The sequence below is a fragment of the Piliocolobus tephrosceles genome, chromosome 7, assembly GCF_002776525.5.
Source record: "Piliocolobus tephrosceles isolate RC106 chromosome 7, ASM277652v3, whole genome shotgun sequence".
NCBI classification, from domain to species: domain Eukaryota; kingdom Metazoa; phylum Chordata; class Mammalia; order Primates; family Cercopithecidae; genus Piliocolobus; species Piliocolobus tephrosceles.
In genome coordinates, this window is record NC_045440.1 from 28215009 (window position 1) to 28238177 (window position 23169).

Consider the following 23169-nt stretch of genomic DNA (forward strand, 5'->3'; position numbering starts at 1 on the left):
CTGATTCTTAGAGTACAGAAGTACAGTTTTTTTGTTTTTGTTTTTTTTTTAATTTCAACAGGTTTTTGTGAAACAGGTGGTGTTTGGTTACGTGGATAACTTTTTTTTATTTTTTTATTTTATTTTTTTTGTCTGAGATAGAGTCTGTCTCTGTCGTCCAGGCTGGAGTGCAGTGGCATGATCTCTACTCACTGCAAGCTCCGCCTCCTGGGTTCACACCATTCTCCTGCCTCAGCCTCCCAAGTAGCTGGGACTACAGGCACCCGCCATCACACCTGGCTAATTTTTCTATTTTTAGTAGAGACAGGGTTTCACCATGTTAACCAGGTGAGTAAGTTCTTTAGTGGTAATTTCTGAGATTTTGTTGCACCCATCACCCAAGCATGGGTGATGTATGTGTATATATACTATATATACATACATATATACATAATATATGTGTTTATTTATCTAGGTTATATATATGCATATAAACAAATTGTGTACATATATAAACTGTGTATACATACTACACACACATACACACACACACACACACACACGTATATTCAAGAACCTCAAAAAATTTCAAACAGGATAAACCCAAAGGGATTCATACAAGGCATGCTACAATCAACTGTCAAAAGCCTAAGACAAAGACAGAGTCACGAGGGCAGCAAAAGAAGCAACTTGTGAGGTAGAAAGGATTCCTCAATAAGATTAAGAGCTAGTATCTCATCAGTAATCACGGAGGTTAGGAGGCAGTGGGATGACATATTAGAAGTGCTGAAATATAAATTAAAAGTGCTATTAACCAAAAATTCTATATCTGACAAAACTATCTTTCAAAACTAAAGAAGAAATTAAGACATTCCCAGATAAACAAAAACAGAGAATCCTTTGCTAGTAGACCTGACCTACAAGAAATACTGAAAGGAGTCCTTCAGCTGAAATGAGAAGGAACACAAGCAATGCAAATCCACCCAAAGAAATAATGAACAACCATAAATATTTACCTAACAACACAGGTAACTATAAGTCAGTATTCATTTATTTTAGTTTGTAACTTCTTTTTTTCCTACATAGTTTAAAACACAACTGTTTAGGGCTGCGTATGGTGCCTCATACCTTTAATCCTAGCACTTTGAGGAGTCAAAGCAGAAGCATTGCTTAGGCCCAGGAGTTTGAGGTCAGACTGGGCAACATAGACTCCATCTCTACACAATTTTTAAAAATTAATCAGGCATAGTGGCATGTGCCTGTGGTCTCAGCTACTCAAGAGATTGAGGCAGAAGGATCACTTGAACCCTGGAGACTGAGACTGTAGTGAGCCATGTTCACATCACCTGCCTCAGCCAGGGCAACAGAGTGAGATCCCATCTCAAAAAATCAATCAATCAATCAATAAAACACAACAACTGTATAAAACAATACTTATAAATTATCATGGATATGCTCAAAATGTATAAAGATGTGATTTGTAACAACAACAAATGGGATAGAGTTTGATAAGACCAAACATTGTGACTATTATTGAAAATAAGTTGGCATTAATTTGAACTTGTTTGTTACAAATTAAGATGTTAACTATAATTCTCAGAGTAACCGCTAAAAAAAAAAATAAAAAGTATATTGTAAAAGAAATGAGAAGGAATGAAAAATGTACACTAGAAGATATCTATTATATACAAAAGAAGGCAATAATAGAGGAATTGAGGAACAAAAACAATGTGACATATAGAAAACAATAGCAAAGTGCAGAAGCCTTTCTTTATCAGTATTAATTAGCATAAATTAACTCAGAGATTAAATTATCTGAGTAAAGGGAAGAGATTTGGCAGAATAGATTTTTTTAAAATAATCCAACCATATGCTGTCTACAAAATAGTCACTTTAAATCCAAAGACAAATAGGTTGAGGCCAGGTATGGTGGCTCATGCTTATAATCCCAGCACTTTGGGAGGCCAAGGTGGGTGAATCACCTGAAGCCAGGAGTTGGGCAACATAGCGAAATCCTGTCTCTACTAAAAAGTACAAAAATTAGCCAGGCACGGTGGCTCACACCTGTAATCCCAGCACTTTGGGAGGCCGAGGCAGGCAGATCACAAGGTCAGAAGTTCAAGACCAGCCTGACCAACATGGTGAAACCCCATCTCTCCTAAAAATATAAAAATTAGCCAGGCATGGTGGCGAGTGCCTGTAATCCCAGCTACTCAAGAGGCTGAGGCAGGAGAATCTCCTGAACCCAGGAGGCCGAGGTTGCAGTGAGCCAAGGTCTCACCACTGCACTCCAGCTTGGGCGCCAGAGCGAGACTCCAATCTTAAAAAAAAAAAATTAGCTGGGCTTGGTGGCGCACACTTGTAGTCCTAGTTACTCCAGAAGTTGAGGCAGGAAAATCACTTGAACCTGGGAGGTGGAGGTTGCAGTAAGCTGAGATCATACCACTGCACTCTAGCCTGGATGACAGAGCGAGACCCCATCTCAAAACACACATACACACACACAAAGACAAATAGGTTGAAAGTAAAAGAATAGGAAGAGACTTTCCAAGCAAATATTAGCCAAAAAAGAACTTGAGTGGTTATATTAATATCAAACAAAATAGACAGTAAGATAAAAATGTTTACAAAAGACAATAATGGATATTATACAATCATAATTATATAATATTATATACAATATTGATTATATACAATCAAGAAGATAAAACAATTATAAATATATGTACCTAAAAACAGAGACCCAAAATATATAAGGCAAAAATTGGCAGAATTGAAGGGAGAGATCATTCGATAATAATCGTTACAAACTTCACTATTCCACTTTCAGTAGTGGGTAGAACAACTAGAAAAAAGATCAACAAGGAAATAAAAGAGTTGAACAATACTATAAACAAACTAGACCTAACAAACTCATGGAGCTCTATTATAGAACACTCTACCCAACAGTAGATACTTTTCTCATACCTAGCATTCTTTTCAAGTGTATATGGACCAACACCAGAATAGATTATATTTAAACCACAAAACAAATCTCAAAGACTTCTCAAAAATTGAAATCACACAAAGTTTCTTCTCCAACCACACAGAATGAAATTAGAAATCAATAGCAGGAGGAAATCTGGAAAATTGACAAATATGTGAACATTAAATAACACACTCTTAACCAACAGGTGAAAGAGAAAAGTAACAAAAGGAATTAGAAAATACTTTGAGATGAATAAAAATAAAAACACAACATACAAAAAACTTTTGGGATGCAGTGAAAGCAGTGCTCAAAGAAAATGTATAACTCTAAACACTTACATTTAAAAATTAAAAAAAGATGTCAAATCAATTACCTAACCTCCTATTTTAAGCAACTAGAAAAAGAAAAGCAAACTAAATTCAGCAATCAGAAGAAAGCAAACAATAAAGAATAGACAAAGATAAATAAAATATAGAAAAACAATAGAAAGAAACAACAAAACAAAAAGTTAGGTTTTTTAAAAAGATAAGCAAAATTAACAAACTTTTAGCCAGCACTTTGGGAGGCAGGGAGGGTGGATCACCTGAGGTCGGGAGTTTGAGACCAGCCTGACCAACATGGAGAAACCCTGTCTCTCCTAAAAATACCAAAAAAAAAAAAAAAAAAAATTAGCCAGGCATGGTAGCACATGCCTGTAATCCCAGCTACTCGGGAGGTTGAGGCAGGAGAATCACTTGAACCTGGGAGGTGGAGGTTGTGGTGAGCCCAGAGAGCACCATTGCACTCCAGCCTGGGCAACAAGAGTGAAACTCCATCTCAAACAAAAAAGAAAAGAAGAAAGGGACAAATTCCTACACAAAGTACCAAAGCTGACTCAAGAAGAAGAAGAAAATTTTAAAAGACCCATAGCAACTAATGACATTGAATCACTAATCAAAACATTTTCAACAAAGAAAATTCCAAGACCCAATGACCTCACTGGGGAATACTACCAAATGCCTAAAGAAGAATTAATATTCTTCTCAAACTCTTCCAAAAAATAGACGAGAACACTTATTAACTCTTTATATGAAGCCAGTATCACCCTGATGCCAAAGCCAGGTAAAGACACTAGAAGAAAACAGAACTACAGATCAATATATCTCATGAAGATCGATGAGAAAATTCTCATCAAAATACTGCCAAATTGAATCTAGTAGCATAGTAAAAGGATTACATACCATGACCAAGTTGGATTTATTCCAGGAATGCAAGGATGATTCAACATATGGAAATAAATCCATGTAATAGACCTCATTAATAGAACAAAGGAGAGAAAAACATGAAAACCTCTTCATGCATAAAAAGTGTTTGACAAAAGCCAACACTCTTTCACTGAAAAAAAAAAAAAATCAACAAACCGAGACTATAAGGGAACTTCCTCAACATGATCAAGGGCATCTATTAAAAACTCACAGCTAATATCACATTTACTGATGAAATAGTGAAGGTATTTTTCCCTGAGATCTGGAAAATGACACACATGTCCACTGTCACCACTTCTGTTTAACGTTGTGCTGGAAGTTCCAGCCCAAGCAATTAAGCAAGTAAAACAATTAAAGGCATCCAAATCTGAAAAGAAGAAGTAAACATTTTCCAGATGACCTGATCTTATATATAGAGAGAGAGAGAGAAAACCCTAAGGAATACACAATAAAATTTTTAGAGATGATAAATGAATTCATTGAAGTGACAGAATATAAGAACAATACACAAAAATCAGTTGTGCTTCTAAACACCAGCAATGAACACTCTGAAAAGGAAATTAAGAAAATAACTCCACTTACGATATCATCCAAAATAATAAAATACCAGGAATAAATGTAACCAAGGAGGGCAAAGACTTATATATATGCTGAAAACCACAAAACATTGAGAAGACCTAAATAAATAAAAAAACATTTCACTATCATAGATTAGAAGACAATATTATTAAGATGGCAATTGTATTAGGCCATGCTTAGATTGCTATAAAGAAATAGCTCAGACTGTGTAATTTGTAAAGAAAAGAGGTTTAATCGGCTCACGGTTCTGCAGGCTATACAGGAAGCACAGTGCTGCACATCTGCTCGGCTTCCGGGAAGCCTCAGGGAGCTTTTACTCATGGCAGAAGGTGAAGCAAGAGCAGGCATATCACATGGCAAGAGCAAGAGCAAGAAAGAGTGTGGGGGAAGATGTCACACACTTTTAAACAGTCAAATCTTTCAAGTACTCACTACCGCAAGGACAACATCAAGGGGATAGCACAAAGCCAGTCATGAAAAATCCACTCCCATGATCCAGTTGCCTCCCACCTGGCCCCACCTCCAACACTGGGGATTACAATTCAACGTGAGATTCTGGGGGAACAGCATCCAAACTATATCAGCCATGTTCCCCACATTGATCTACATGTTGATCCTCTGTCAAATTCTGTCATTTTGGCAGAAATAGACAAGCTGATTCTAAAATTCATAGGGAATTGCTAAAGATGGAGAATAGCCTAAAACAAAGATGGAAAAAGAAGAACAAAGTAGGAAAACACAACAAAGCTACAGTAATCACAACAGTGTGGTATTGGCATAAGGATAGACAGACAGATCAACAGAGTAGAACTGAGAGTCCAGAAATAAATTCTTACATCTATGGCTAATTGGTTTTCAACAAGTTTGCCAAGGCCATTAAATGAGGAAAGAATTGTCTCTTGAACAAATGGTGTTGAGACAACTGGATATTCACATACAAAAGAATGAAATCAAACCCCTACCTCACACCATATGTAAAAATTAATTTGAAATTGATCAAAGACCTAAATGTAAGAATAAAAATGATAAAACTTTTAGAATAAAACATAAGTACATGTCTTCTTGACCTTGAACTAGTTTTCTTAAATATGGCACCCAAAGCACAAGCAACAAAATAAAAAATAGACAAATTGAACTTCAGAATAGGAGGCTTTTCCACATCAAGGAAACTATCAAGAAAGTAGAAATGATAACCTACAGAATGGGAGAAAAATATTTGCAAACATATGTCTGGTAAAGGCCTAGTATCCAGAATAGAAAAAGAATTATTCCCCTTCCCCGCCCCTCCCCACGGCCTCCATTCCCTCCCAGGGTCGCTTCGAGGAGCGGCTAGGAGCCCTGCGGCAGCAGCACTTTTCTCAGCAGGAAGGGGAGCTGGGCTCCAGAGCTGAGCCGCCCCAGCCAGAGGGACTGGTTGGTTGAGGGAGAGAGGGAGGGAATCCCGGGCTGCCCAACCGCATGTCCAGCCCTATCTGCTCCTGTGGGGCAGCCCTTCGGCTGTCTGTGCGCTGAGCCGAGTCCTGAGCAGGTGGGGCGGGGGTCCACTAAGACCGCTACCGGCCCCTCGGCGCTGACGGGACCACGAGGGGCGCACCCGCCGAAGGCAGATGCGGCCCGGACTTGGTCCTGAGCAGCGAGCATGCGGCAGTGCAGCGGGAGGAAGCGAGGGGTGCTCCTCTCCCCAGAGTTGGAAGCCCCTTGGCCGGGTCCAAAATGCCCAAGAAGAAGCCGACGCCCATCCAGCTGACCCCGGCCCCCCATGGCTCCGCCGTTAAGGGGACCAGCTCTGCGGAAACCAGCTTGGAGGCCTTGCAGAAGAAGCTGGAAGAGCAGCAGCGAAAGCGCCTTGAGGCCTTTCTTACCCAGAAGCAGAAGGTGGGAGAACTAAAGGATGAGGACTTCGAGAAGATCAGTGAGCTGGGGGCTGGCAATGGCGGTGTGGTGTTCAAAGTCTCCTACAAGCCTTCCGGCCTGGTCATGGCCAGAAAGCTAATTCATCTGGAGATCAAACCCGCAATCCAGAACCAGATCATAAGGGAGCTGCAGGTTCTGCATGAGTGCAACTCTCCATACATCATGGGCTTCTGTGGTGCATTCTACAGCGAGAGGCGAGATCAGTATCTGCATGTAGCACATGGACGGAGGTTCCCTGGATCAAGTCCTGAAGAAAGCTGGAAGAATTCCTGAACAAATTTTAGAAAAAGTTAGCATTGCTGTAATAAAAGGCCTGACATATCTGAGAGAGAAGCACAAGATCATGCACAGAGATGTCCAGCCCTCCCACATCCTAGTTAAGTCCTGTGGCGAAATCAAGCTCTGTAACTTTGGGGTCAGCGGGCAGCTCATCAACTCCATGGCCAACTCCTTCATGGGCCCAAGGTCCTACATGTCACCAGAAAGATTCCAGGGGACTCATTACTCTGTGCAGTCAGACATCTGGAGCATGGGATTTTCTCTGGTAGAGATGGCAGTTGGGAGGTATCCCATCCCTCCTCCAGATGGCAAGGAGCTGGAGCGGATGTTTGGGTGCCAGGTGGAAGGAGATGCAGCTGAGACCCCACCCAGGCCAAGGACCCCAGGGAGGCCCCTTAGCTCATAAGGAATGGACAGCCGACCTCCCATGGCAATTTTTGAGTTGTTGGATTACCTAATCAACGAGCCTCCTCCAAAAATGCCCAGTGTTCACTCTGGAATTTCAAGATTTTGTGAATAAATGCCTAATTAAAAACCCCGCAGAGAGAGCAGATTTGAAGCAACTCATGGTTCATGCTTTTCTCAAGAGATCTGATGCTGAGGAAGTGGATTTTGCAGGTTGGCTCTGCTCCACTGTCGGCCTTAACTAGCCCAGCACACCAACCCATGCTACTGGCGTGTAAGTGTTTGGGAAGCAGCAAAGAAAGAAAGAAAGAGAAAGAAAAGAAAGAGGAAGGAGGGAGGGAGGGGAAGGGAGTGAGGAAGGGAAACGAGAGCAAAAGAAAAAAAAGAAAGAAAAACAAGGAAAGGAAGGAAGGAAGTAAAAAAAGAAAGAAAGAGAGAGAGAAAAAGAAAAGAAAGAGGAAGGAGGGAGGGGAGGGGAGGGAGGAAGGTAAGGGAGAGTGGAAGAAGAAAAAGAAGGAAAGAAAAAAGAATGAGAAAGAGGGAGAAAAAGAAAGAGAAAGAAAGAAAGAGAAAGAAAAAAAGGAGAGAAGGAGGGGAGGGAGGAAGGGAAGGGAGAGCGAAAGAAAAAAGAAAAAGAAGGAAAGGAAGGAAGGAAAGAAAAAAGAGGAAAGAAAGAAGGAAAGAAAGAAAGAGAAAGAAAAAGAGAAAGAAAGAAAGAAAGAAAAAGAAAGAAAGAGAAAGAGGAGAGGAGTGGAGAGAGGAAGGAAAGAGAGGGAGGAAAGGAAAGGAGAAAGGGAGGGAGGGAGGGAGGGAAGTGTTCTAGAATTAGATAGTAGTTGCAGTAGCAAACCTGTGTATGTACTAGAAGCCACTAAATTGGCATACTTTCAAACGGTTACAATGGGGAATTTATGTTATGTGAATTTTACCTCAATTTAAGGTGTGTGTGTGTACCATCAGATTATGTTATTCAACCTATGAACAACAGTCCGTAGACCAGATTTAACACCCAGCTCCAACCAAATCCAAATCCAACCATTTGAATTAGGGCAAAAATTTTAGCCTCTGAGTCTCAGTGTCCTACATAAAGATGGAGATAATAATGCCTGCCTCATAGAGTCCTTAGGATTAAATGAGCTAACGAAAGTAAAGAACATATAATGTGCCCTAGAATGTAATAAATTCTCAGCAAATACATAAATTATGCACAGAAAATAGATAGCTATCGCTGGGTGCAGTGACTCATTTCTAGAATCCCAGCACTTTGGGAGGCCGAGGTGGGAGTATCAGTTGTATCTAGGAGTTTGAGATGAGCTTGGGCAACATAGTAACACCCCGTCTCTATAAAATAATAATAATAATACAACGGCATCAGCAGTGGCTGGGCAAGTTATTTGCTGCAAGGAAAGACAAGTGTCATGAGTTTCTACTTTGCATAATGTGTTCGCCAAAATTACAGCTCCATGTTAACTTCCAGTCTCTTTGCCTATACAAATCTTTCCAAAACCAACTTAAATCTCAACTCAATTAAGCCTTTCCAGTTACCCACACTGAAGATACCTCCTCTTCCACTGAACTCAGAAAAAGAAAAAAGAAATGACGCAAAAAGAAAAGGTACCGCCAGGTGCAATGGCTCATGCCTGTAATCCCAGCACTTTGGGAGGAGGATCATTTGAGCCCAGCAGTTCAAGACCAACCTGGGCAACAAGGTAAGACCTTATCTCTGTAAAAAAAATAAATGAACAAATACTGAAAAAGAAAAGGCACTAATTTAAAAACCTCTGTCTCCTACTATAACCTCTTTCCTTTGACATCACTTTCTCCATTTCCTTCCACATTTCTTTGACCTCATCAACATCCCAAAAACAATGACATTGCTACTTTTTTTTACCCAGCACATTCCATCTCATCAAGCTGCAATTCCATAGTCTAACAATGCATTTGCTCTCTTACAAATGCCTTCAGCTCCATGACCTTCTCCTTCCAAAGCAGAACCTGAACTCTGCACAGATCCAATATCCACCTAACCTCCTCTATGCCTTGAACTTGAAACATTAGTTATGACTGGAGAAAAACACCCAGTTAGGCAGAATGGTAACAGGTCAAATTAATAGTGACCATCCTCAAATGTACACTCGATCATGCCCAGAAATTTTCTTAAATATCCTCTACTAAAACCTTCTCCCATTCTCCATTAGGATTTCATACCTCTCCACTCCACTAAAACTCTGACTTCCTGTTCCATGTAGCCTCAATTGATCATTCCTCACACTTCATGAAGAATACAGAACCCATCAAGTCATCCCTCGTACTTTAACCACCAATTCTCCATTTGCAACTACAGTCTTCTTTTTCCTTCTATTACACAGAAATGCCTTTCCCATAATGAAAGTTATACTTCTACATCTCTGGTCTAGATTGAATCCTCTTTTCACTCAGGGCCTTGCCGCACACCAACGTGTGAATATGGTGATCTGGGGATTTTCTTTTAGCTTTTACATAAGTGATTATGGGGCCAGGCGTGGTGGCTCATGCCTGTAATCCCAGCACTTTGGGAGGCCTAGGTGAGAGGATCACTTGAGTCCAGGAGTTTGAGACCAGCCTAGGCAACAAAGTGAGACCCTCATCTCTAAAAATAAATAAATACAATATAGTACAATAAATAAAAGAAGCTGTCATGGATTACTTACATCGTTTTTAAGGAAGAAATTAAGAGGGAGGTGTAATCCGTTGTCATCAGAAAGTTCTGGCATCCTTGGAGAGGATCTAACACTACGTTGTCATTTTGGGTCAACATTCAGCCACCAATTCAGTTTTGGGGTAGGAATAGAAATTAAATTCTGCAGCCGGGCGCGGTGGCTACGCCTGCAATCCCAGCACCTTGGGAGGCCAAGGCAGGCGGATCATGAGGTCAGGAAATTGAGACCATCCTGGCCAACATGGTGAAACCCCTGTCTCTACTAAAAGTACAAAATCAGCCAGGTGTGGTGGCACGCACCTGTAGTCCCAGCTACTTGGGAGGCTGAGGCAGGAGAATTGCTTGAACCCCAGAGGCGGAGCCGAGATCGCACCATTGCACTCCAGCCTGGCAACAGAGCGAGAGACTCCATCTTGAAAAAAAAAAAAAAAAAAATTCTGCCCAACAGAGAACTGAGTGAGCCAGTCTCATAAAGATCATACGAAGTGCTACAGAATGTAGTAACTATCTCTTGTAAAATAACAGGCCATATATCTCAAGCCTCTCCCATAGCTGACTTAATTGTTGCTAATTTTCTAATTTACCTAAATCACAAAAGTGAAATCAGAGAGATTACCTAATGACTGATCTGTTAAAAGAGGAGTGAATTCAAAAGGCATCAGCAGCATTGGAGAGCCTCTGGTGTGGAGAGGGCTCATCTCCGCAGGGCCACTTTTTCTTGTCAGTGAATCACACGGTCAAATTACGGAAGAAAGTGACAGGAATTCGGCTAAATTCCAACTCCCGGCCTCAGAAGGTTATTCATCATCAACCCTGCAGCAGCAGCAGCTCTCTGTCTGGCAGGGGAGGTTTCCTCTAATTATGTATCGCTCCCTGCGGGCCACCCGGCAGGACCTTTATTTTCTTCACAGTTATTAATCAGCTATCCAGTGTTAACAAGAACATCAGATCCAGAAGTATGCAAATCCACCCCCAATTCTTTGTCCTAATCACTAGGCAGGCCACCTTAGGAGCTCACTAATGAGCTGACCATCTAAAAGCCTCCTGCTAACTACCAAGTCTCCTATTCTTAATGATCGCTTCCAAAATGGGATATTTTTGTTTCAAATACATAGGCCTATTCAATACCCTGAAATATATAACTTTTCAGCAACTTTCTGGCAAAACTTTATCTAAATTAGGCAATGCTGAAACTGACTAAATTGTAATAAAACCGAAGAACTGTCCAATGGGCAATTCAAATTCAACACCTGCGGACCTTCCAATCCCCAGAGACTGAGTCCCACTCTTTGTTCCTTTTTTTTTTTTTTTTTTTTTTGGGGGGGGGGGCGGGCGGCAGAGTTGCACTCTGTCGCCCAGGCTGGAGTGCAGTGGGGCGATCTCGGCTCACTGCAACCTCAATGATACCACTCCAATGACTGGAGGAACACCAGGGTCCTCGGTCTTGCGCCGGTTTAGATAAAACGAAACGGACACACGTGGAGTGGTTTTAAGGATCGGAAAGTTTAATAGGCAAGAAAGAAGGAAGAAAAAAACAGCTGCCCCGTATAGAGACAGAGGGAAGGGGGATTCTAACAAAGAGAAAACTCCGTGTGCAGCGGGAAAGTGGCTGCTCATATCAGGAAGCTGGAGGAGTTGGCGTCTGATTTCCATAGGGCCCAGGGAATTGGTTTGACCAGGTGTGTCATTTACGTAACCCGAGAAAAACCTGGCCCTCCCATCTTAGCCCTGTAACATGCAAATGCAGGTCGCCATTATATTCTGAACACATGGGGTTATTTGGAGGTGGTCATGACAATTAATTGCTACACCAGTTGAAAAGGAAAAGACAGCAGGAATCGCCATATTGAGTGAACTCAGTTTCTAATAGCCGACATTTGTATATTCAAGCTTGCTGACCCAACCCTTCAAGCCACCTTTTCTGTTCAGAAAACAGATGGTTCAGGGATTGTTTCTTATTACAGGAAAATTTCCACCAAGAACCTTTACCCTTACTATCTGCCTAAACATTATTTCTTTTTCTTTTTCTTTTTTTTTAAGATTGGAGTCTCGCTCTGTCGCCCAGGCTGGAGTGCAGTGGCGCGATCTCGGCTCACTGCAAGCTCCGCCTCCCCGTTCACGCCATTCTCCTGCCTCAGCCTTCCGAGTAGCTGGAACTACAGGCACCGCCACCACGTCCAGACAATTTTTTGTATTTTTAGTAGAGATGGGGTTTCACTGTGTTAGCCAGGATGGTCTCGATCTCCTGACCTTGTGATCCGCCCGCCTCGGCTTCCCAAAGTGCTGGGATTATAGGTGTGAGTCACCGCCCCCAGCCCAATCTGTGTTTCTATTATCAAAGTCTCATCCTTTGAATGTGTCTTCTAACAACTTCAAAATAGGATCCCTGTTCTGGAGTATTACATTGAGCCTTACCAAACTGCCAAATCTAATAATTTTTGATCTACAAACATGGCGATTTTGTGGTTCAACTTAATATACTGGCCCTCAGAGTCTTTTGGAAGGGGATTGAGATTTTTAAAGCGTACAAATAATTTAGTAATAATAATTGTAATAACGAATGTTATTGAATCATTCATTTAGTCCTCACAACATGTAACACTCTCATTTCACAGATGTGAAAGCTGAGCATAAAGAAGTTGAGTAAGGCCAGGTGCAGAGGCTCCTGTCTGTAATCCCAGCACTTTGGCAGGCCAAGGTGAGAGGATCACTTGAGGCCAGGAGTTCAAGACCAGCCTGGGCAACATAGTGAGACCTTGTCCCTATTAAAACTTTTTATTATTTTCTTTTATTTTTTAAAAATTAGTGCACACCTGTAGTACCATCTACTTGGGAGGCTGAGATAGGGGATCACTGGAGCCCCAGAGGTTGAGACTGCAATGAGCCAAGAATGCACTACTGCACTCCAGCCTCCGTGACAGAGCAAGACTCTGTCTCCAAAAAAAGAGAAGTTGAGTACTGTTCTCAAGTTCACAGACTGGCAAAGGCTAGATTCAACACAGGCTTGTCTGATACACAGGCGTTAACCACTGCACTGTATTTCCCGAAAAGTTTCTGTGGATCATGAAGGGACTCCCTCTGACCCCATATACTTTTCTAGGCATTGAAACTTTTACTTTTTCCACTGAGATCCCATAAGGGATAAAGTTACACATGGGCACTAAGGGTGAGTCTACTGTATGCAAAACAGGTATTGTGTGGCTGCACACGCAGCATGCTCCTGTAAAAGTGTGTGCCATGAGTGGAAATTAGGCTATGATTGTGTGGTATGGACAACAACGTTTGATAGATTAGAATTCTGAAGATTTCTAATTTTATGAACAGGACAGACTCAATATTTTGAAAACTCTCCCACTATTAACACAGAGGAATGCCAGATGTAACATCCATTTGAATGCATAGCAGCCAGCTGCTGTGGCTCATGCCTGTAATCTCAGCATTTTGGGAGACTGAGGCAGGTGAATCACTTGAAGTCAGTAGTTCGAGATCAGCTTGGCCAACATGGCAAAACCCCCTCTCAACTAAAATTACAAAAATTAGCCAGGCATGGTGGTGCATGCCTGTAATCCCAGCTAATCGGGAGGCTGAGGCAAGAGAATCGCTTGAACCTGGGAGGCAGAGGTTGCAGTGAGCCAAGATCACACCACTGCACTCCAGCCTGGATGACAGAGTGAGACTCTGTTAAAAAAAAAAAAAAAAAAAAAAAGTAAAACCATTTGAATGCATAGTTAAGCTTACAAGAATGTAAGAGAAATCCCCAGAGCTCAGCAATGAAGATTTGGTTTCTGAAAACCAGAGCATTATGCAAGTGAGCTGATGTGGCAACTAACCTGGATTGGTCGGGTTTATCTCCATCTTGACGAATGTTAGGAATTTGGTTTTAACGTGCACACAGTGATAAAGTAAACGACCTTGAGACTGCCAAGTAGGAAGCTGAAGTAAGACCCACCCATCCTCCCTCCCCTGACTCCACATACAGCACAGGAAGAGTCAACTAGAAAAATATCTCTCTACCAGCATAATGAAATGACGTGGAAGTTAGTCTCTTCTGGCCTACCTAGACTCTGAATAGAAAAACAAAAATATGGGTTTCCTCATTGGAAAGTCAATTATGGAGCCCTGCTGAAGATGAACTCATAACATACAATCACACAACTCAGTACTTAATCCATCGTGAGCAAGAGCCAGCAGAAGTAACAAGCATGTAACAAAGTTCATTAGACTCTCAGAGCTTCAGGTTGCTGAATAATCAAATGAAGATGATAAAACAATTAAAGACATAAAGGGGAAAAGTAAACATAGAAGACAGTATAGAAAGAAAAAAAAACTTATGAAATGAAAAATGGAATCACTGAAACAGAAAACCCATTAGTCAAATTTGGCAGCAGCTTAGACACAGCTGAAAAGGGAAGAGTAGACTATGATAGGGCTCAGGAAATTGCCCAGAATGCAAAAGAAATAAAACACGGAAAGGCTTCAAGAGAGTTTAAGAGCCACAGAAGAGAGAATGAGAAGATAAATATGTATCTAATTGGAATTCCAGCAGAAACGAAGAGATGTGAGAGAGGTAATATTCAAAGAACACATGGCTGAGAATTTTCTAGAATTAATGAAAGACATGAATCCTCAGATTCAGGAAATACAATACAAAAAGTACCAAGCAGGAAATGCAGAAATAAAGCTATACCTTGTCACATTATAATAAACAGCAAAACACCAAGACAACAAGAAAATTTTAAACACCAAAAAAAAAAAAGTACATTAACTACAAAGGAATGACAAAGAACAGACTTAACAACAATAGAAACCAAAAACACAGTATCTTCAAAGTGAAAAAATATAATTATTATCTAGGATTCTCTGCAGATAAAGAAGATAAACTATCGCTGAAGAATGAGGGCAAACTAAAGACATTTTATTTTATTTATTTATTTATTTATTTATTTATTTATTTATTTATTTATTTGAGACAGAGTCTAGCTCTGTCCCCCAGGCTGGAGTGCAGTGGCGTGATCTCGGCTCACTGCAAGCTCCGCCTCCCGGGTTTATGCCATTCTCCTGCCTCAGCCTCCCAAGTAGCTGGGACTACAGGCACCCGCCATCTCACCCAGCTAGTTTTTTGTATTTTTTAGTAGAGACGGGGTTTCACCGTGTAAATCAGGATGGTCTCGATCTCCTGACCTCGTGATCCACCCGTCTCGGCCTCCCAAAGTGCTGGGATTACAGGCTTGAGCCACCGCGCCCGGCCAAACTAAAGACATTTTAAAGCAAACAAAGAATAAGAGAGTTGACCTCTGTCAAACTTTGGCTGAGAGGAATCCTAAAAGACATAATTTAGGAAGAAGGAAAAGAGGGCTGAGTGCAATGGCTCATGCCTATAATCCTAGCAACTTGGGAAGCCAGGGCAGGAGGATTGCTTGAGGCCACGAGTTCCAGACCAGCCTGGGCAACGTAGCAAGACCCTGTCTCTACGAAAATGTTAAAAAGTTACCCTGGCATGGCAGCATCTACCTGTAGTCCCAGCTACTCGGGAGGCTGAGATGGGAGGACCGCTTGAGCCCAGGAGTTCCAGGCTATAGTGAGCCATGATCATGCCACTGCACTCCAATTTGGACAACAGAGAGAGATCCTGTCTCTAAAATGGGAGGAAACAAAGAGAGGGAGGGAGGGAGGGAGGGAGGCCAGTGGAAAGGAATAAGGTGCAAATGTGTCAAATGTGGGTAAATCTAAGTAAGCATTGCTCATCTAAAACAATAAAAAGTAACAAATTTGCGGAGGAAACAAAACATTGTGCAACTAGAATATTAACTACGAATAACATATTATTGGGACTGTTTAAAGAATAAAGATTATTTTCCAGTTCCAGAGAAGGCTGGTGACGCTGATCAATTTCAGACTTTCTTAAATCAAGATGCAAGTTAAATGTAAGAAATAGAAATTGAATGCATGATGTCGTTACTTAAAAAGAAAAATGTGAATTTTAAAAAACACACTTAAAGCAAGACAAAAAAAAAGGAGCAAAGAAAAAGCATAGTAAATAGAAAGCACAAAAGAGGAGGAGAGGAAGAAATATAAACATGTAAGTAATTGCAATAAATGCAAATGGATAAAATTCATCATTAATAGAGCATCAGCCTTTAAAAATGCATGTATGGCTGGGCACGGTGGCTCACACCTGTAATCTCAGCACTTTGGGAGGCCAAGGCAGGCAGATCACCTGAGGTCAGGAGTTCGAGACCAGCCTGGCCAACATGGTGAAACCCCGTCTCTACTAAAAGTACAAAAATTAGTCAGGTGTGGTGGCACACGCCTATAATCCCAACTACTTGGAAGGCTGAGGCACGAGAATCGCTTGAGCCCAGGAGACATAGGTTGCAGTGAGCTGAAATCGCGCCACTGCACTCCAGCCTAGGTGACAAAGCGAGACTCCATCTCAAAAAAAAAGGTTTTTAATTAAAAAATTAAAATGCAGGCATAAGCTGCTTACTAGAGACGCAGTGGAATACAGAAAAGTTACAACTAAAGATGTAAAAATATATTACAAGTGAATATCATCAAAACTACTGATAGAGCTATATTAATATTTTAAATAAGACTTTAAGTCCAAAAGAATTATTATGGAAAAGTAGATGAAAGGTATACCACCAAAAACATACAACAATTCTGAACACGTACTCAACTAATAACAGTATCAGAATATGAAGTAAACATGGGTAAAATTACAAGGAAAATTTTAAAATCCATTGTAAAACTGGGAAATTTTAACAAAAGTACCTCAGTAATTAATAAAGCAAATAGACAAAAAAAAAAAAAAGTAAACAGAGGTCGGGCACTGTGGCTGATGCCTGTAATCCCGGCACTTTGGGAGGCCGAGGTGGGCAGATCACTTGAGGTCAGGAGTTCGAGACCAGCCTGGCCAATGTGATGAAACCCTGTCTCTACTTAAAATACAAAAATTAGCCAGACATGGTGGCAAGCGCCTGTAATCCCAGTTACTCTACTTGGGAGGCTGAGGCAGGAGAAGTGCTTGAACCGGGGAGGCAGAGGTTGCAGTGAGCCAAGATTACACCACTGCACTCCATCGTGGGCGACAGGAAAAACAAACAAAAAATATATATATATAATTAATATATTATACATCAGATTATATAATTACTACAATAAATATAATATAGAATGATCATATTACATAGTAAATATAATAGATATATAGATATATATAGTCTATATACACAAACACATATATATACCATATCAAGCTAATTTTTTATTTAACATATATAAAATATATAAACTATGTGTGTATATATGTGTATATATATATACCACAGCCAAAAATCAGCAAATACGCCTGCTGTTAAAACATAAACAGAATGTTTTAGAGTATTTGAACATGAATTTTGTCTCACAGTAAATCTCAAAAAATTCTAACAATCCAATCCTAACAAAACTCAAACTAGAAACCAATAACAAAAAAGTAACAAAAAAATTATATAAAGAAATGTTAAAAACACACTTCTAAATAACTCTTATTTATTTATTTACTTTTTAATTGAGATGGAGTCTCACTGTGTTGCCCAGGCTGGAGTGCAGTGGTGCGATCTCGGCTCACTGCAACCTGTGCCACCCAGGTTCAAGCAATTCTTGTGCCTCAGCCTCCCGAGTAGCTGGGACTACAGGTGCATGCCACCACACCCGGCTAAATTTTGTAATTTTAGTAGAGACGGGATTTCACCATGTTGGCCAGTCTGGTCTCGAACTCCTGACCTCAGGTGATCCACCCACCTCGGCCTCTCAAAGTGCTGAGATTATAGGTGGGAGCCACCACACCCTGCCTGAGTAACTCTTAAGTCAAAGAAAAAGTATAATGGAAATTAGAAAATAGTATGCATCAAAACGTATAAGATACCGCTAAAGTTGTGCTTAGGAAAAAATGCATAGATGTCATGGATTATAATTGAAAAAATAAAAATGACAATAGGGGAGCTAAACTTCTGTGTATGTTATATATTGCTATGTAACAAGCTAGACTGAAACTTAGTGGCTTAAAGACGTAACAATTTATCATTTCTCCTGAATCTGTAGGATGGCTGGGCAGTTATTCTGTTGACAATACCTGCATGTCCTGATGTGGCTACATTTGTTGGCAGGGACTGGGCTCAGTTGGGATGGCTAGACCTCTGCCTATTTGATTTTATATCCTTAGGGTGGCTAAACTGGCCTTTTTCACATGGCATACAATTTCCCAGTGCAAAGTACTTATCAAGTCTCTACTAGCCTCGTATTTGCTTATGCCCTGCAAGCCAGAGAAAGTCACATGGCTGGGTGCGGTGGCTCACACCTGTAATCCCAACACTTTGGGAGGCTGAGGCAAGCAGATCACTTGAGGTCAGTAGTTCAAGACCAGCCTGGCCAACATGGTGAAACCCCATCTCTGCTAAAAATACAAAAATTAGTCAGGTGTGGTGGCAGGCGCCTGTAATCCCAGCTACTTGGAAGGCTGAGGCAGGAGAATCACTTGAACCCAGGAGGCAGAGGTTGCAGTGAACTGAGATCATACCATAGCACTCCAGCCTGTGTGACAGAGTGAAACTCCATCTCAAAAAAAAAAAAAAAAAGTCATATAATCAACTTCAGCATCAAGACAGGAAGACTGCAAGGGTTTGGATACTAAAAAGAGAAATTCATGGGAGGCCTTTAATATAGAACACTCTCAGCCAGGCACAGTGGCTCACTCCTGTAATTCCAACACTTTGGGAAGACCAGGCAGGTGGATGACTTGAGCACAGGAGCTCGAGATAAGCCTAGACAACATGGCGAAATCCCATCTCTACAAAAAATACAAAAATTAGCTAGGTGTGGTGGCACGCACTTGTAGTCCCAGCTACTCAGGAGGCTGAGGTGGGAGGATGGCTTGAGCCCCAGAGACAGGTTGCAGTGAGTTGAGATCATGCCACTGGGCCTGGACAACAGAGCCTGGGTGCCCAGCTTGCACGATAGAGCCAGACTTGGCAAAAAAAATAAATAATAAATAATAAATACATATATATAATATATATACTTGCACACATATATAAAACAATCTCTATCACAGTCTTCCCTTGACCCCAATGGTTGATACCCCTCCGGCATGCAAGGGGCAGTCATCTCCAGTCAGGACTCCGAAGTCTCACTCGATCATGTCATCAGGGACAACGTCCATGACGACATGATCTGCAAGGTTCAAACGTAAATGACGCTTCTCAAATCCAAATTTTCTGGATCCAGAGACCCATGAACTAAAAAGACGAGTTGTCTGCTCACACACACACCCAGCATACAATGGTGAGGCAGAGATAGGACAGTTACAATAGACACCTCCATCCAAAAACAAAAAGGAGTAATGGAAGGCATATAGTAACAACCAACCCATAGCCAGACAAATTTGATTAAGACCCTAGATTAACCCACTCGGGCTGCTATAACAAAATACATAGAAGGGATGGCTTAAGCAATAGAAATTTTTTTAAGCAGCCTTTAATTTTTATTACAAAAAAGTTCGAATTTACACAAGAATACAGAGAATAGTATACTTAACCCATTATATCTATCTTCTAGCTTCTTTTTTATTTTTCAATAGTTTTGGGGAAACAGGTGGTGTTTGGTTGCATGGAAAAGTTCTTCAGTGGTGATTTCTGAGATTTTGGTGCACCCATCACTCAAGCAGTGTACACTGCACCCAATGTGTAGTCTTTTATCCCTCAGCCCCCTCCCACCCTTTCCCTCGAGTCCCCAGAGTCCATTTTAAAATATGGAATGTTGGCCAGGTGCAGTGGCTCACGCTTGTAATCCCAGCACTTTGGGAGGCCAAGGCAATCAGGTCACTTGAGCTTAAGAGTTCAAGACCAGCCTGGGCAATGTGGTGAAACCCTGTCTCTACCGAAAATACAAAAAAAAATAGCCAGGCGTGGTGGCACATGTCTGTGGTCTCAGCTACTTAGGAGGCTGAGGCAGAAGGATCACTTGAACCCAGGAGATGGAGGTTGTAGTGAGCCAAGATTGTGCCACTGCACTCCAGCCTGGGCAACAGAGCGAGATTCCATCTACATAGACACACACACACACATATGTGTATATCTTCAAAAATTTGCACGCCATCCTTGCACAGGCACCACGCTAATCTTCTCTGCATCATTCAAATTTTTTAATATACATGCTGCCAAAGCAATCACAACAACAGAAATTTATTTCTCAGAATTCTAGAGGCTGGGAAGTCCAAGATCACAGTGCCAGCCAACTTGATTCCTGGTGAGGGTGCTCTTTCTGGTTTGCAGATAGCTGTAAAGCTCTGGTGTCTCTTCCTCTTCTTACAAAGGACACCAGCCCTACTGGATTGGGGCCCCATTCTTATGACCTCATCTAATCTTATTACCTCCTCCTAGGCACTGTCTCCAAGCATAGTCACACTGAAGGACAGAGCTTTAACATATGAATTTGAGGGGAGACATCATTCAGTCCATGCCACACCGCCTATTCTGGAGACAGAGAATGTTCCTAGTTTAGGGCCTAGTTTTACATCCTGGGAATGGTTTCCTAATCCATTATTCCTCACAGTTCTGGGCTTCTTCTGGCTCTGTTCTCCAAGAGTTCCTATCTACAAAACTACTTGGTAGAGTGTAGTATCTAGTAAGGTGGAAGCTGCCTATAGCCCGTGATCCACAAATTTCACTTCTAGGAAGTAGGCCCCCAAGTTACTAATGTTGTGACCTTGAGCAAATAACCTCTCTCTGTGACTTAACTTCCCTCTGTGCCTCAGTTTCCCATCTGTAAAATGAAGAAATAATATTGAGCTCCTCCTAGTCCTATTATGAGAATTAAATCAATCGGTACTTGTCAAGTGTTTAGAACAGTGCCTGACACTTAATATGCACTATTTTAAAAATAATCTCAACATAGATCTATTTATTTTTTAAAATACTATCCAACAGTAAGAAAATAAATATAATAACTGGGTTAAAGCCATAGAGACATGTTATGAAGCAGTTGAAAGGAATGACCCAGAGGAATGAACATAACTTTATAAACTTATGTAAAGTTGTAATATATTCAAACTATTCTTCACATAATCGTGCACTTGTCTGTAATTAAAATTTTTTAATATTCATGGGAATGATGAACTCCAAAATTAGAATAGTGGTTACCTATGGGAAAAGAAAGAGACTAATGAGATTGGGGAGTGATACACAGTGCCTGGTACTATACCCAGTGACTTAGATTCTTCAGAAATACGGATCTGATAATCTCAGTACTTTGGGAAGCCAAGGCAGGCAGGTCACTTGAGGTCAGGAGTCAGAGACCAGCCTGGCCAACATGAAGAAGCCCATTTCTACTAAAAATGCAAAACTTAGCCAGGCATGGTGGCATCCACCTGTAATTCCAGCTACTTGGGAGGCTGAGGCAGGAGAATCACTTGAACCCAGGAGGCAGAGGTTGCAGTGAGCCAAGATCACACCACTGCACTCCAGCCTGGGTGACAAGAGTAAGACTCCATCTCAAAAAACAAAATAAATAAAACAAGAATAGGGATCTGATATGGCTGGGCACAATGGCTCACACCTGTGCTTTCTCCAAATTATGACCCTGTAAGGCTCTGTTTTAGGATAAGCACAGGAGGAGGAGCAGAACACAGAAAGGAAGTTATTAAAGATGCCTTCCTGTGGTATACTGAGTGTCCATGTGAAGAATATCAAAATCCCAGCACTTTGGGAAGCCAAGGTGGGTCAATCACTTGAGGTCAGGAATTCGAGACCAGTCTGGACAACGTGGTGAAACTCCATCTCTACTAAAAATACAAAAATTAGCCGGAAGTGGTGTCTTGCCTGCCATCCCAGCTACTCAAGAGGCTGAGGCACAAGAATTGCTTAAGCTCGGGAGGCGGAGGTTGTAAAAACTCTGTCTCAAAAAATATATATATAGGGATCTGAAATAGCTATAAGATAGCAGGATATTTGATATACTATTCTCCATGCTCTTCTCATATTTGATGTATTTTGTAATAAATTTTAAAATTAATAATTATTCACAAGAAAATATATAATTGAGTACTGAAGCTGAATCTCCTGTTTTGGTCTCTGCAGAGGCCTGACACACAGAAGAGAGCACTTGGAGTCCAGATGACCCACCCTTGTTCCACCCTTCCGAAAATTTCCATTGTAACTGATGTCACTAGGTCAAGAAAACATCCCAGCAACTGAACTGGGGAGGAAATTGAATAAGAGTGTACTTAAGGGAGGTGGTTATAGTGTAAAGTAGGACAGAGATTCTCAACCCTGTTTCCTCTACAGCATACCTGAGAAATGAAAGTCACATCTGCAACTTACTCCCAAGAGTAAGCAGGTATGTTTTTAAAGAGCTAAGATTAGCTATGGGTTATGTATCGCGTCATCATCTGCTGTCTACCAGATGTGAGTCCACCTCTTTCTCCTCCTCATATCAGGAGGGAACAAAAGCCCTGACCTAAGGTTTGAAAACACTAAGTCGGCCGGGCGCGGTGGCTCAAGCCTGTAATCCCAGCACTTTGGGAGGCCAAGACGGGCGGATCACGAGGTCAGGAGATCGAGACCAACCTGGCTAACACGGTGAAACCCCGTCTCTACTAAAAAATACAAAAAACTAGCCGGGTGAGGTGGCGGACGCCTGTAGTCCCAGCTACTCGGGAGGCTGAGGCAGGAGAATGGCGTAAACCCGGGAGGCAGAGCTTGCAGTGAGCTGAGATCCAGCCACTACACTCCAGCCTGGGCGACAGAGCGAGACTCCGTCTCAAAAAAAAAAAAAGAAAACACTAAGTCATTGATATTGGACATCTGACCTCCTGACCAAACTAGACCAGGGAACCAGGCTTGCCTAGTCTAGGGCATGGTTGTGGATACTGGTGATACCATCTGTCTGGATACCCTATGCTGTTTACTTCTTATTTCTTCTCATTCCCTCCCACAAATGCAGTTTTCAGAGTAAATCATGAACCCAGAGGAGGAAAGCATGGGAATAGGACAAATTAGGACCCATGAGAATAGACTGAGGGATTGAAAGAGGATACCACATTCACCGCTGGAGTCAGTCACTAA

The 23169-nt window shown here is 41.4% G+C and overlaps 1 non-coding gene and 1 pseudogene across 1 annotated transcript; one reads left to right on the forward strand and one right to left on the reverse strand.

The window, feature by feature from the left end:
• The first annotated feature begins 6483 nt into the window (after nucleotides 1–6483).
• Nucleotides 6484–7646, forward strand: LOC111544163 (annotated as a pseudogene).
• A 12522-nt stretch (nucleotides 7647–20168) lies between these two features.
• LOC111544210 lies at nucleotides 20169–20273 on the reverse strand. Its single transcript, XR_002732072.1, has one exon. It is a non-coding gene; the product is annotated as a U6 spliceosomal RNA (small nuclear RNA).
• Between the last annotated feature and the right edge of the window lie 2896 nt (nucleotides 20274–23169).